This window comes from Biomphalaria glabrata, chromosome 11 (genome assembly GCF_947242115.1).
Source record: "Biomphalaria glabrata chromosome 11, xgBioGlab47.1, whole genome shotgun sequence".
Classification (NCBI taxonomy): domain Eukaryota; kingdom Metazoa; phylum Mollusca; class Gastropoda; family Planorbidae; genus Biomphalaria; species Biomphalaria glabrata.
In genome coordinates, this window is record NC_074721.1 from 22,449,294 (window position 1) to 22,466,325 (window position 17,032).

Sequence of the window (17,032 nt, forward strand, 5' to 3'; positions counted from 1 at the left end):
CCGGACTACCAGAGCTGATACTAAACGACCGAGGGGGACAATTTACAGCGGAAATCACGAAAGCCTTGATGGACATGTACAAAATAAAGATGAAATTTACAACGGCCTACCACCCACAGAGTAACGGGCTCTGCGAACGTATGAATTCTAGTTTGAAGCAAATCATATCAAAAACAGCCAATGACAACCCACAAAATTGGGATCTTTTAATACCAGCAGCACTTTTGCATACCGAGAAAGTCAACAAGAAACTACAGGTTTTTCTCCATTTGAAATGCTCTATGGCGCAAATCCGAGAGGACCTATGGCAGCACTAAAAGAATCATTATGGCACCAAGACAGAATGCAACAGCAACAAAAACAGCATTTCAACATGTCATAGACACTCGAAATATGGTCATACAAGCATGTCAGAAAGCTAAACAAGAAACAGCAAAAACCAACATAGCTTCCCAAAGACGAGTTAACGAAAGCAGAACTTTGAAAAAATTAGAACCAGGAGATAAAGTGAGACTATTATTGCCAGATAAAAAGAACAAGTTTTTTATTCAGTGACAAGGACCATTTTTAGTTACCAAAAAAGTCACAGACGTAGACTATGAAATTGAAATAAACAACAAAAAGAAAGTCTATCACATCAATATGCTACATAAATATAATGAAGAAATGCAAGAAAATGAAACAGTGCAAGACACAATTACATGTTTGACTGTTCTTCAAGAAAGTGATTCAAATGATACACAAGAACTCATTATCCCGAATCCAATATCAACACAAACAGAATCATGGAAAGACATAAACTTGAACAATCTACCATGTCAGAGAAAACAAGAAGTATCAGAGATACTAAAGGATTACTCATCCATTTTTACCGACGTTCCAGGCAAAACATCAGTTATAGAACATGAGATCAATTTGACTAGCGACAAACCAACAAAACAAAGACCATATCCAGTCCCAATACATTCTAGAGACTTTCTACAAAAAGAAATCAACCAATTACTACAAGGCATAATTGAACATTCAAAATCGCCCTACGCAGCACCTATCGTACTTGTGAAACGACACAATGCTACCTAGAATGTGTGTAGACTTTAGGCAACTCAACAAAATTACTTGCCTAGACTCTTACCCTATGCCGAATCCAGAAGATCTCATGACACAGTTTACTGAAACAAAATATTTTACAAAAATAGATCTTTCAAGGGGATATTACCAAATTCCAATGAAAGAACAATGTAAACCATACACAGCTTTCACTACTGCATTTGGACTATTCCAATTTAACTACATGCCATTTGGTTTAGTCAATGCAAGTAGTACATTCAACAGAGCAATACATCGACTATTCGGACAAAAAAAAAGATACTGTTTCATATATAGACGACATATGTATCTTTCACAAATCTTGGGAAGAACATTTGCAAGGACTCAAAGAAATCTTTCATGAACTAAGACAGCATGGCTTCACTTTCAAACCCAGCAAAATGGAACTAGCCATGAATGAAGTAACATTTTTGGGTTACAACGTAAGCTACAACTCTTTAAAACCTCAAGATGAAATCATCAAGAGAATATTAGACATTCAAGTGCCTAAGACAAAGAAACAAATCAGGAGTATACTAGGACTTTGCAATTTCTACCGATGTTTCATACCTAATTACACGACTCTCACATCACCCTTGACAAACCTTACCAAGAAAGGTCAACCAAACAAAGTACTTCATTCACAAGAACTGGAAGACACTATAACGAGAATCAAGGACACCTTTTCACACGAGTCCATTCTCAAGTGACCAGACCAAAACAAAACATTCCACCTTGCGACGGACGCGTCCTCCGAAGCGATCGGAGCCTGTTTAATGCAAGAGCACAATGGAACACTACATCCCGTGTTCTATATTAGCAGGAAATTGTTACCAGCAGAGACCAGATACTCTACAATTGAAAGAGAGTGTTTAGCGATAGTTTGGTCCATAAATCGCTTTACCAAGTATCAAACCATTCAACCTACTTACAGACCATTTTCCTCTCCAATTTCTAAACACTAGAAAACTGGCTAACAGCAGATTAACACGATGGAGTTTAATGTTAACAGACTACAAGTTTACTGTAAAAACCATACCAGGGAAGATGAACGTCTTAGCAGACACCCTGTCGAGATGTACTTAGATTACAACTAGAGAAACAAAACTTGTACATTTTTGTTTTGATTTAAAATTTGATTCATACATTGACTAAAAATGATTATATATGAAATGTATATGTCATTCACTTTATTACTATAATAATTTTTTTTCTTAATTTTTTTTTTTTTTTGCATTTGCCATGCTTACATATGTTATTATTGTGAAGAATTCTAAAACTAGAATACTGCATATTATTGAATGTTATAACTGATTTTTATACATGGAAGAAGTATCTGTAATATCATTGTACGTTAGTAACATCATTATATATAAGATTGAGCGTGTGCAGTTCCGTTTTACTCAACATGCATACCGCTTAGGAAGAGGGGGGTATATGTCACGTCCCTAGTGACACCTCGTTGTTTAGAAAATGAGGACATTGTACCTATCTCAAATCAGGTCAGCGTACCCACGCTTAAATGCCAGAAAGATGCCGATTAAAACTTAGCTCAAGACTACAGCAGGGAAACAAAATTAACATAGCTTAAATTACAAACACAGTTCCTAGTGACACCTCATTGTTCACAAAATGAGGACATTGTACCTATCTCAAATCAGGTCAGCGCACTCACGCTTTAATGCCAGAAAGACGCCGATTAAAGCTTAGCTACAGCAGGGAAACAAAATTAACGTAGGTTAAATTACAAAACAATTAAAAGGGAAATGTAAACGGGTCAAGGAGTCAAGGATGGGTATTGAATTGTCACTGTTTTTTATCCTAAAGAAAGGTATAAAAGGCGGAGTGTTAGCATGAGACGAGAGGGAGAGCTAGAAAGTTAGACTTAGAAGTCGCTAGTTTTTAAAGTAAATATTTACTCTTGATCATTTTTACTGAATCCTGTATCTGTTGTATATATCTTTGTACATACATTTATTGTTTCAAGTTCAAATTTTTAATTATTAAAACTCAAGAAAACATATCAGCACTTTGTTACTTCATTGATATTTAAAGTGTTCGAACTATAATCAAGGCAGCTCCGAACCCACCTCTGTCACAAGTGTATAGCATCAAGCTCTGCCAGTTCAATAAACACGTGACAGTAGTGAGCTACTTAGGACTAGAGAAGATTGCATAGTTTTATAAAGCTTAGTTCACTTCATTCAATTACAATTTCTTTACCTTGTTCGAGATACTAAAGAAAAAAATAATTACCAATAGTTAATTAACTAATTGGCGAATTTAAAATTGATTCTTGTGTTGTCAGATATAAAAAAAAAGTGTACAAAATTTCAGCTTGATCTGACATGGATTTCGGAGAAATATACACACTTTTTACCAGACAGACAGACAGAGTGTGTTGATAAAAACTTTGTAATAAAAATACAGTTTTCATCTACTAGCTTTCAAAAATTGTATAGTACAGTCATTTTAGAATTCTTGAATCATTTGGTCAGCAGTACTGGTCAATACTTGTCATCTTTGAACCTGGACTTAAGTTGGAATACTTGTCTGCTTCATTCGTTCCCATCAGACGAGATCCCTGAACGTCAGTTCTGCTAAACCTTATGAGCCATTGTGAGAACAGCTTTCGACGAGAACGCCCACAGAAAGTGTGTACCTGTACATGTCCAGAGAACTACAGCCCTAACAATATGTCCATGTGTCTACCTGTGACAACAAAGTCAAAGTCTGTGTTTCTCAGAGTGTGTTCCTTGTTGTAGCAGTCCCCCTCCACGTCCTTCCCACCACATCCTTGTCCCTTGACCCCATTCTGTCACGGGGTCACTTCCTGGTGTCATTAATTTGACCTCTCATTTGTTCCGACTTTCCTGTTGCTCCCCTTCCAGTTAGGAACATTTCTTGTTTTTTCTAGGTATTTCTTGATCTACAAACGAATACATAGCCTTAGATTTACATTGAGTCAAACATTGCTGAAAAACTTGACAAAAACTCTGCGCATCTCTGACTAGTACGAACGCTGTCTGCCACGCATGATTACACTTTCACACCTATATCAAATGACTTCCGCCAATATCAATAATTTGCATGATTATTAACCAGCGTGCTAATTAAGTGTGCGCATGCATTTTTTTTTTAATGCACGCGCATTCGTGTTTGTGCACGCGTGTGTGCTAGTGTGTAAAGGTAGGAAGTGTCTGTAAAACAAAACAAAACACACACACAAATTTGAACAACAATGCAACACGACATGAGAAACTTGACAGAATTCCTTGGACACCAGACATGCAGAGACATTCTAAGTCTGTGTCTTAACATATTTCGTTGAAAAAGAAAAGCTAATTACGTGCTGTGCGTATGTGTTCGTCTAGTCGTGCGTGTTAATTAGAGACTTCTATTCAGTTCTTCGTTTCCCATTCAGACAAGCCATCTCCCCTGCTCTTAGGGCACTTAGTTCAAAAAGAGACCACTAACACGACTTAATCCTTGGACAGTTGATAAGAAATGTGCCTTCCTCCTGACTATTTTAAGGATTGGGTTTTATATTTGTAAGTTATGGTTTGGTGTTTTATGTATAAATGCTAGATTACATTTTAGTCCTGAAGCTAAGTGTGTTACTCAAGTGATGTGTCAATAAGCATAATAAACCTTCAAGGTCTCACGTAACGTAGATAGACTAGACTGTGTTATCTACAATAGTTTGTGTCATGTGCAGTAACTAACATTATATCTGTGACATGTACAGTAATTAGACTGTGTCATATGCAAAATGAAGTAACTATTAATTAGTATGTGTCATGTACAGTAACTAGTCTGTGTCTTGTACAGTAACTAGTCTGTGTCTTGTACCGTTATTACTTTCTGTCATATATTGAAATTAGTCTGTGTCATGTGCAGTAAATAGTATGTGTCATGTATAGTTACTTCTAATCTGTCTGTGTCATGTACTGTAATTAGTCTGTGTCATGTGCAGTAAATAGTATGTGTCATGTATAGTAACTACTAATCTGTCTGTGTCGCGTACTGTAATTAGTCTGTGTCATGTGCAGTAAATAGTATGTGTCATGTATAGTTACTACTAATCTGTCTGTGTCACGTACTTTAATTAGTCTGTGGTGTGTACAATGTGGCTAAGTGAACAAAAATGTGTAACTTTAAATTTTTGCAGTAAAATTCTGTAAGAGTAACACCGTAATAAATTCAGTGTGCCCTGGACATGTTGAGCTTTGTAAAAAAAAAATAATGAAAGAGCGATGAGAGCGAAAAAGGGGGGTGGGGGTGCCCACAAGATGGTAGGGTTGGGGGTGGGGTGTTCACAAGATTGTAGGGGTGGGCAAAGATAGAAGAGCCTTTAAGAAAATGAAATCAACTTTTTTATCACATTGACAAAATCAATAAGTTGAGCCAGGCGGTGTGTGTGTGTGTGTATCTCTCTGCGTAGGGTTTTCCCAAGTTGTTATTAAACTCTGAAAGTAGAAACATTTGATCCTATAGTTAGTTCTGTCACATTGAGTGATATATTTTGTCTACAAACATGAAGCATTAAATGCGGTCTTACAAACATCAGCTGAAATCATACAAACATCAAATACAATCCTACTTCACACAATCCTACATAATAATTCAGCGGTTCTCAACCTTTTACGCTCGGAGACCCCTTTTTACAATCCCCCGCTCTCAACCCCCCCCCCTTTTCCCACACACACATACAGCAATAGAAGAGTAGACAAAAACAATCCATTTTTTCGATGGTCTTAGGCGACCCCTGGCAAATCGTCAATCGACCCCCAAGGGGGTCGCGATCCACAGGTTGAGAACCCCTGCTACATATGATGGACCTGAAGATCATGTTTACAAGTAGGAAATCGTCTGCTATCAAGATCTAGATCTACTAAAGAAACGTGCAACGCAAGGGTTAGCTGTCAAGACCCATTGGAGACCTGCATATTTTTCCACAACTCGCGCAGACAAAGCTTTCTTTTCGTTATCTGCGCCAATAAGAGATTTTCTTTGAGTCTCGAATGTTTGTCAGTTCTATAAGGGAACGTCCATCCTGCAGGGAGGTTAGACTTAAGTGAAACATACTGGACACATACAAACTGGTCAAGAACCCATATACACTGAGTCTGTCGAATTAGTATTCACCAACAGAATAGACACGAGACAGTGTCTTGTCTTAATGACATGCCCACACAGAGACACAAGAGAGTATCTTGTCTTATTGATCTGCCCACACTTAGACACAAACTAGTGTCTTGTCTTTTTTAACTGACCACATTGAGACACAAAGCAGTGTCTTGTCTTTTTGAAATGACCACACTGAGTCACAAACCAGTGCCTTGCCTTATTGAAATGACCTCATTGAGACACAAACCAGTGTCTTGGACACAAACCAGTGTCTTGCCTTATTGAAATGACCACATTGAGACACAAACCAGTGTCTTGTCTTTTTTTAAATGACCACATTGAGACACAAACCAGTGTCTTGCCTTATTGAAATGACCACATTGAGACACACACCAGTGTCTTGTCTTATTGAGCTGACTGACACTTCCACTCTTCGCACAGCCATAATCTAGCCGAGGGGCAACTGTCAAAATCTGAGGCAAACGTCCTCCTGTGCTTCACTGAGGTGCGTGTTAGACAAGGAGGAGGGGGAATGTTTTATGTTCTGTGGAGAAGTGTAACACATCCAGTCCATGTGTACAGAAATGTACACACTGTTAAGACTCAGCACACAATGCAGCTTGCTGTAGAAAAAATATTTCAGATCCTGGCTAAGAGAAAAACAACATATATTACGACAACATTTAGATCTGGGCTCTGGGTACATTCAATTGTTAAAAGAACTTTTTAGCTAAACTGTCGAAGTATGTGATAAAGAAAAGTTGATAGATCTCTGAATAGCCATTTCCTAGTACAATTCTCTCTCAAGACTGTTCAGACTGTACCCACTCTTCGACACTGACTCTATTGAGTCGACTACTTGAGCAATGCAAATCTGTTTCTGAAGTCACTTTACTTCGGTTTCATTCTTGGTGTGTGCACAATAGAAAACCTTTTGTGAAAACGGTGATTGGAAACCAATTCACTGATAATTTTGGCACTCGGCATTTTGGCATCCGGAAATTTAGGCAACGAACATTTTGGTATCCGGAAATTTCGGCACCCGAAAATCAGGCACTTTTTAAATTAGAAGATAAAAACTTTTAATGTATATTTTATCCTTAGACTGCCAGCTGTTGGTGATTTTATCAAAAATACCCATGGGCGTAGTCGGTGTAGGAGGCGTTGGGGTTCAAGCCCCCGATATTCCCCCCTCGCTGGGTGGTGGAATTTTATGACTGAATTTTTGCTTTGATTTTATTTCTTTAAGGTGAGATTTTAATGTTAAATCATCACGTGCCCCAGCGCAGACAAGGGTGTGGGGGGGGGGGGTTGAGTTAAAACCTTTGCAAAGTTTTTTTTACGACAAAATAAACGTTCACTATAAGACTAAAGCTTACAACAGTCACTAGATTCTATGAGCGTAACCAAGAGGAGTTTTGTGTTTAAAAAGCCCTCCAGAGAGTTTTTAGTTTCCACCTCTTTAATAAAAAAAAATTAAATCAAACTACACGCACAAAATTCTATGAGCGCATTCAAAGAGGGTTTTACCCCCGCCAAAGAGCCGCCCAGAGGACTTTAGGTTTAAAACCGCTTCCAGATGGTTTTGAGTATACCCCCTTTTTCAATATTATTCTAAAGCAAACTACAGTCAGCAAATTCTTCGAACGTGGCAAAGTGGTTTTGAGTTTGTTAAAAAAAAAAAAACTCCATAAATTTTTTAGTTTATAACAGATGATTTTGATGATAATTTTTTCCTTAATTTTTTTGTTTTAAAATCTAACAATCTACAATGCATCCAAATATTTATACATTTGTTTATATTTTATAGACACTGGTTCGTGTTATTTCTTAGCAGTTCAATGTCTTAATTACCAATGGACATCATTAGCCCTTGATCATGTTATAAGGATTTCTTCCAGAGTTCAGGAATGAGAGACAAGGGACTCTACGACATATTTCATTTGCTCACCTCGACAGTTCAATGTGAAGGCCGTGACGGAGGCTTAGTCACATCAAGGAGTCCTTTGTATTCTTATTATGTACAACTACTAACTATAATGATGTCGTCATTCTAAAGTGCGATGCAGGTGAGGAATGGTGTAGCCGAGGAGGCAAGTGCTAGATAGGCTTCACGCGCCATGTTACTTTGGGAGTCCACTGACACCTTTATTATTCTCTCTTATACCCCAGGGGGAGGGAGATTGAGAAATAAGCCTATTACCTGCATGGAATCTACTCACCTCCCATTTATACAACAAACTGTAATGAAATATAACATTAAAGTTATGTATAATGTTGCAGCTGATTGTGCTCTACAATCTATTGATTGATTGATTGATTGTAATTTATGTGAGAGCAACAAACTTTGTGGCGCTATATGAAGTTTTAATTTGAGAAAACATAATAAAAGAAACACCCAATTCTCTATGTATCATTCTTGTGAAAGTCAAGTTATTGATCAGAGCTATTCAAAAAAATCAAATCAATTATCCATGTAATGTTGATATTGATTTTTCTTGTATCAATACACTTCATGGCTTCTTGACTTATTGATTGCTGGATTTCATTGAAATAGACGTCTAATTAAATCTTTGTTTTAAAATGATCCTTAAATGTGAGCAAAGATTTTCTAAATCAAGCTAGAGGAAACAAATAGAGAGGGAGGAAAAAAAGAGAAAATGAGAGAGAGAGAGAAGGGGAGAGAGAGAATCAAGAGAAAAGACTGGAGAGAAAAGAAGAAAATATTGGAGCATAGAAAAAGAGAAAAAAAATCAGATCAGAGAGGGAGAGATGGAGAAAGAGAGAGAAAGAGATGGAGAAAGAGAAAGGACAAAGTATGAAACAAATTGTGTGAGCACATTTATTAAAACACTTAAAAAACGTTTTATTTAATAATTGGCAATAAAGTGAGCTCTGGCCTTCGTTTGAGATTCCTTGGTTTCAATTGAAGACAGACATGGAGGTCAATTTAATTGTTTCCTTCTTGTTTGGATTCGATGTTCTCTCTTTTTTGTATCCTCTGTTGAGAACAATTTTAAGTGACATTCGATGCCAGACTGAAAATCTGTCCGTGTTTGTCAAATGTCAGTAGTGTTAATTGTTCAACAATTTTGGCTTGTCGATTTCTTGAGATCAGACTACGTCATCCATAATGAACAACAACCAAATTGGCTAAGAATAAAAGGCATACAACATTTAAAAAAAACACAGCCACACTAAAGACTTTTACTGCGCGGTAGACAATTCAGCTGTAACTTCACTGGGCATTTTGGCATCCGGCACCCTGCTGGACTAAAATGTCTACTATTCAACTATTAGGTTGCCTGTGACGTCACGAAGGTCATGAGTTCTAAACTTTTCCATCCTCTCCTGAACTCCTGCAGGAGTTTTGAACTGGGACATACAAATCATCAAGACGCGATAAAAAAACGTAAGAAAGCATTTTAAAAAATGCAAGAAAATCCAAAGTCCTAGAACCTCCTCAAGGATCTCACTTTCATGTACCGGTGACTTTCTTGGGTGTTTTCTTATAAGTTCTTGTGTCTTTTTTCCATCAATTTTGTTTGGCATTTCTCCTAACAAGCCAAAGGTATCATGTGTTATGGTCCTACCACCTAAGTACCAACATCATTGAGATTTCTTCCAAAGTTTTCTCATTTTTCTATGTGCTCTTTGTTCACAACTTCCCACAACATTTTATCTCTAGGACTTGATCGAAACTCTTATGGTCCAAGACTTGGCCAAGAACAAGTTTAGCCCGATCTCTAGGACTTGATTCAAACTCTTATGGTCCAAGATTTGGCCAAGAACAAGTTTAGCCCGATCTCTAGGACTTGATTCAAACTCTTATGGTCCAAGATTTGGCCAAGAACAAGTTTAGCCCGATCTCTAGGTCTTGATTCAAACTGTTATGGTCCAAGACTTGGCCAAGAACAAGTTTAGCTCGATCTCTAGGACTTGATTCAAACTCTTATGGTCCAAGACTTGCGCCAAGAACAAGTTTAGCCCGATCTCTAGGACTTGATCCAAACTCTTATGGTCCAAGACTTGGCCAAGAACAAGTTTAGCCCGATCTCTAGAGTGATGAAACAATTTGGTCTCCCAGTCTCGAGCTATATACGTTGGTATAAGCATTTAGTTTTTCGGAGAGGTTTAGGTTAAAATTCTTCATCCAAGATTATAGCATCAAGAGATAGGAAAATGTTGCTTGTTGCTATCTGCCAACTATGAAGCGAAAATTAATTTTCTCTTGAAGGAAAGATGAAAAGAAATATCTCGCTGTTTTTATATAATTCCACTTTCAGCTTGTCAATTCTTTATCGGTTTCAAAAAACACCAAAAGAGAAAAAAAAACTTCGGTGGATCTCGAAAAATGCTCTAACAATTTTTTCTAGAAATTGGACACTTTATTCTACCTTTGGAAAAAAATGACTAGTTTAATTGCCCCACTGGTATATAGTAGGTTTGACAGTTGTAAATTTTCAAAGAACATTTAAAAAAAATAATTTAAATTTGTCTTGAGATCAAGACAATGTTTATCTTGAACACGTACTCATAAAGAGTTCAAGAAATAATTACATTTTGCACACCGTGGTCAAGGTCTGGATCTATAGGCCAGTCATTAGAATTGGATTAACTCTGAGTAGATCTATACATTTAATAAACCCGCATTTTTTGTGCTCAGAGGGGGGAAAATGTTCGATTATTTTGTATCTATCATTAGTTATTAAAAGTAAAGTGATCGCTTTTACAAAGTCTTCAAGTTTATAATGGAGGAATTGTATTCTTTAAATGTGTGTTATTGGTACTTTCTATTTCTAAAAATAGAACACAAAAATATATGAGCTAGATTTAGGAAAAATACATTGAATACTAAAATAAAATTTTAACAAGCCAATTGATTTCAATTGCAATCATTATTTAACAATTTTTATTTACTAACAATGTAACATTGAAAATATAATGTAGACGACCAGCATTCGCGTACACAGATATCTATTTAAATCATATCAGAAGTTATATAGGTAGTACAATTGATTTCCGCAAGATAAGTTTATTTCTATAAATAGTGTCTATTTATTTCACTTGTTTTCACATGTTTTAATGGTATGTCGTGAACTGCTGCAAGCCAGTGTGACAAGTGATCCAGCTGCATATCCAGATGGCTCAGTATTAAGCTACTTGTACGACCAGCTCTTCTCTATAGATGGCAGCATTTAACTTTGCCATCAATCATGATTGTTTATTGAGGAAAGAAATCATTCTTATGTTTCGTGAAGCTAATAAGACAATCTTGAACGATTGATCGACGTCTTCTTTTCATCGGCAAAGTCAGATTGATGTGTTATCGATCTCATCCAATGTTCTGCATTGGAAGTGGTCATTATTGTGTGCCCACGATCATTTCATTTTGTCTGGAGTAAACAATTTTGGTCAATTCTGAAATGGTTCAGTTTTGTTAAGACTCACTAGCACCATAGTCTCATTCCATAAAACCACAGAAAAAGGAGCGGGGGGGGGGACAAATGTTCAGAATGTCTGACGCTGTTGAGCCATTGAAGGACGTCACACTATTGTGACATTTGGATCATTGAAATAATCTGTGTACAATTTCGATATCTTGTATCTTATCTGACGTAACTGCTAGGTCACATCCATCCCTGACCTGCATTATGTACATAGTTTGTATCTATATCTACCTACATGTGTCGTATATTTAGTCTGGAATAAAAGTCTTTCAAAATGTCCAGTTATCATCAATTGCTCTAGATATAAATTTGTATAAAACTATAACACTCATATCTTAGTTAAAACTCGTAACGAGAGCACATAAATACAAACAGTATATGTTGTCATAGCTCTACATAAATACAGACTTTCTATGATATCTCTACATAATTACAGACACTCTATGATATATCTACATAAATACAGACACTCTATGATATCTCTACATAAATACAGACTTTCTATGATATATCTACATAAATACAGACACTCTATGATATATCTACATAAATACAGACACTCTATGATATCTCTACATAAATACAGACACTCTATGATATCTCTACATAAATACAGACACTCTATGATATCTCTACATAAATACAGACACTCTATGATATATCTACATAAATACAGACACTCTATGATATCTCTACATAAATACAGACACTCTATGATATCTCTACATAAATACAGACACTCTATGATATCTCTACATAAATACAGACACTCTATGATATCTCTACATAAATACAGACACTCTATGATATCTCTACATAAATACAGACTTTCTATGATATCTCTACATAATTACAGACACTCTATGATATATCTACATAAATACAGACACTCTATGATATCTCTACATAAATACAGACACTCTATGATATCTCTACATAAATACAGACACTCGATGTTGCCATATTTCAACCTATTTGAATGTGTCACAGATCGAAACAAAACTTTCTCAATTAACTGAACCTGATGTATTGATGTACTGATGTATTGATGTATTGATGTACTGATGTACTGATGTATTAATGTACTGATGTACTGATGTACATGTCTCTCATCTCTTAGTTCAGACATCTCACTTCTTTCTAATCAATGTGTGACCCATTTCTCTATCTCCCCACTAGACAGACACACTAAAACATTTCACGACATTAAAACATACACATTTCACGACATTAAAACATACACATTTCACGACATTAAAACATACACATTTCACGACATTAAAACATACACATTTCACGACATTCAAACACACAATTGTTGTCTAAATGTTTGTGTGTCTTTACTTCATAGCTTTACTTCTTTACATTCCCAATCACATTGACATTTCTGTGATTGAATGAACACATCGACCTTAGTGTCTCAATTAGAAGTGATTCCTACTGTTGTCTCAATCTAAATGACTACATTTATAAATGGGTTCTAAAAGACCAATCTCACTTGGAGCTGTCTCACAGAACAATGTATGTCTATACCTCACAGAACAATGTATGTCTATACCTCACAGAACAATGTATGTCTATACCTCACAGAACAGGGTGTGTCTATACCTCACAGAACAATGTATGTCTATACCTCATAGAACAATGTATGTCTATACCTCACAGAACAATGTATGTCTATGCCTCACAGAACAATGTATGTCTATGCCTCACAGAACAGGGTGTGTCTATACCTCACAGAACAGGGTGTGTCTATACCTCACAGAACAATGTATGTCTATACCTCATAGAACAATGTATGTCTATACCTCACAGAACAATGTATGTCTATGCCTCACAGAACAGGGTGTGTCTATACCTCACAGAACAGGGTGTGTCTATACCTCACAGAACAATGTATGTCTATACCTCACAGAACAGGGTGTGTCTATACCTCACAGAACAGGGTGTGTCTATACCTCACAGAACAGGGTGTGTCTATGCCTAACAGAACAATGTATGTCTATACCTCACAGAACAGGGTATGTCTATACCTCACAGAACAATGTATGTCTATACCTCACAGAACAGGGTGTGTCTATACCTCACAGAACAGGGTGTGTCTATACCTCACAGAACAATGTATGTCTATACCTCACAGAACAGGGTGTGTCTATACCTCACAGAACAGGGTGTGTCTATACCTCACAGAACAGGGTGTGCCTATGCCTAACAGAACAATGTATGTCTATACCTCACAAAACAGGGTGTGTCTATACCTCACAGAACAGGGTGTGTCTATACCTCACAGAACAATGTATGTCTATACCTCACAGAACAATGTATGTCTATACCTCACAGAACAATGTATGTCTATACCTCACAGAACAGGGTGTGTCTATGCCTCACAGAACAGGGTGTGTCTATGCCTCACAGAACAATGTATGTCTATACCTCACAGAACAGGGTGTGTCTATGCCTCACAGAACAGGGTGTGTCTATGCCTCACAGAACAGGGTGTGTCTATACCTCACAGAACAATGTATGTCTATACCTCACAGAACAATGTATGTCTATACCTCACAGAACAATGTATGTCTATACCTCACAGAACAGGGTGTGTCTATACCTCACAGAACAGGGTGTGTCTATGCCTCACAGAACAATGTATGTCTATACCTCACAGAACAATGTATGTCTATGCCTCACAGAACAATGTATGTCTATACCTCACAGAACAATGTATGTCTATGCCTCACAGAACAATGTATGTCTATACCTCACAGAACAATGTTTGTCTATACCTCACAGAACAATGTATGTCTATGCCTCACAGGGCAGGGTGTGTCTATGCCTAACAGAACAGGGTGTGTCTATACCTCACAGAACAGGGTGTGTCTATACCTTACAGAACAGGGTGTGTCTATGCCTAACAGAACAGGGTGTGTCTATACCTCACAGAACAGGGTGTGTCTATACCTCACAGAACAGGGTGTGTCTATTCCTTACAGAACAGGGTGTGTCTATACCTCACAGAACAGGGTGTGTCTATACCTCACAGAACAGGGTGTGTCTATACCTTACAGAACAGGGTGTGTCTATGCCTCACAGAACAGGGTGTGTCTATACCTCACAGAACAGGGTGTGTCTATGCACAGTATTATTATCTCGGCCTCACATTTCTTTTCAAAGTTGTTCATTTTTTATCCTCCCTCCATCTCCTCCTCCCTTCCTCCCTCATTGGTCTGATTTTCTCACTCTTTTCTCACCTAATCTTTACTGCCAGGCCCTGGCCTCTATGACCCCGGTCTGATCAGAACAGATTGATTTTACACAACCAGCCTCCCTCACTCCCTCCCTCTCTCTCTCTCTCTCTGACTCCCACCCACCCAAATACTAGCACACTATTGATCGGCACCAAGACAGCAGGCCGATAGACTGGCCACCGCCTCTACTGTTATTATTGGTGACCCAAGCCTATGTCCCCTCACAGCGTCCTCCCAGAGTGGTTCCAGTGTCCTGTTGTTTCACTTTTATGTCCACGCCCGGAACCTAACGAGACTCTACACTTGACGGATATTGTCTTCTTGATATAAGGTCAGTATGTAGGGCACTAGTCATTGCTAGCCAGTGAATGATGCCAGGTTTCCGGTTTAAGACATTTGAATCATCATTCATTGTACCACAGCCTAGCTTGAAGTCGAGGTTTTACTTCTTGAAGACTTAAAATAGAAATTCATGCTATTAGATAGGAATTAATTTAAACAAACGTCTGTCTGTATAATGCCGTATTCATGTATAGGTAGAGTCAGACATCATGATGTGAACTTCTATTACAGAAATACAGTTCAGTTTAAAATCTTTGATCTTATAATCTTAATATAATCTTTGAACTTATAATCTTAATCTAATCTTATAATTTTAATATAATCTTTGTTCAAGTACACACTTCAATGAATCTTATAAATAAACACTGAGAGTTGATAGCTAGCTTTTTGGTGTATGCGGCGTACAGAAGAAAGAGTTTATATAAGCAATGCTTTGAAATAGGATTAGGAGAATGGCTGTACACTTTTTAGTAGCACTTAAAAAATGGTGCACACACTTCCGGTTTGTAAAAGATTTTGTTTTAGTAGACAAAATAGAAGTTTTGTTTTGTTGATTGTGGACATCTCCTATACACATTGAATTTTGTTTTGTTGATTGTGGACATCTCCCATACACATTGAAGTTTTGTTTTGTTGATTGTGGACATCTCCCATACACATTGAAGTTTTGTTTTGTTGATTGTGGACATCTCCCATACACATTGAGGTTATGTTTTGTTGATAGTGGACATCTCTTATACACATTGAAGTTTTGTTTTGTTGATTGTGGACATCTCTTATACACATTGAAGTTTTGTTTTGTTGATTGTGGACATCTCCCATACACATTGAAGTTTTGTTTTGTTGATTGTGGACATCTCTTATACACATTGAAGTTTTGTTTTGTTGATTGTGGACATCTCTTATACACATTGAAGTTTTGTTTTGTTGATTGTGGACATCTCCTATACACATTGAGTTTTGTTTTGTTGATTGTGGACACCTCCTATACACATTGAAGTTTTGTTTTGTTGATTGTGGACATCTCCTATACACATTGAAGTTTTGTTTTGTTGTTTGTGGACATCTCCTATACACATTGAAGTTTTGTTTTGTTGATAGTGGACATCTCCTATACACATTGAAGTTTTGTTTTGTTGATTGTGGACATCTCCTATACACATTGAAGTTTTGTTTTGTTGTTTGTGGACATCTCCTATACACATTGAAGTTTTGTTAAAACAGAAATTTGTTTTCTGTTACAAAACGTCAGTTAAAACGTATTGCAAGTTTCTTTTGTTTTTATTACAAGACATTCCAAGTTTTTATTTTCTTGAGAAACTCTTCGGTTTCATGCGAGACAGCAAATGACATGGTATCAAATGTTTCAGAATTTGAAGGGTATAATTTAAACATTACAAACAGAAAATGGCAACAAGGCAAAATAAATGTTGACATTAAATCTCCACAACCTTAAAATAAAAAAAATATTATAATAATAAAAAACGGAAAGTTGATAGAAATAAATGGAGCTGTGAATGTCAGTCTTCTCGTTGGCTGTCTTACAGCACATAGTAGCTGGGCTGTCTTGAAGTGACGTTGTGTTGATGTGACGCTGTCTTGATGTGACCTTGTGTTGATGTGACTCTGTCTTGATGTGACTCTGTCTTAATGTGACGATATGTTGATGTGACTCTGTCTTGATGTGACTCTGTCTTAATGTGACGATATGTTGATGTGACTCTGTCTTAATGTGACATTGTGTTGATGTGACTCGGTCTTAAAGTGACGTTGTGTTGA

General features: G+C 37.0%; 1 protein-coding gene across 2 annotated transcripts in view; it reads left to right on the plus strand.

Moving 5' to 3' along the window:
* Positions 1-17,032, plus strand: part of LOC106054873 (poly(rC)-binding protein 3-like) — a 370,092-nt gene that overhangs the window by 37,948 nt on the left and 315,112 nt on the right. Inside the window, exon 1 of one of the 2 annotated variants that reach the window (XM_056003496.1) lies at positions 15,137-15,242. The exons of the other annotated variant lie outside the window; for it this stretch is intronic. The gene's annotated coding sequence lies outside the window, so the exon portion shown is untranslated. Of the gene's footprint in view, positions 1-15,136; positions 15,243-17,032 lie in introns of those variants that run through there. 2 annotated transcript variants of the gene reach the window in all.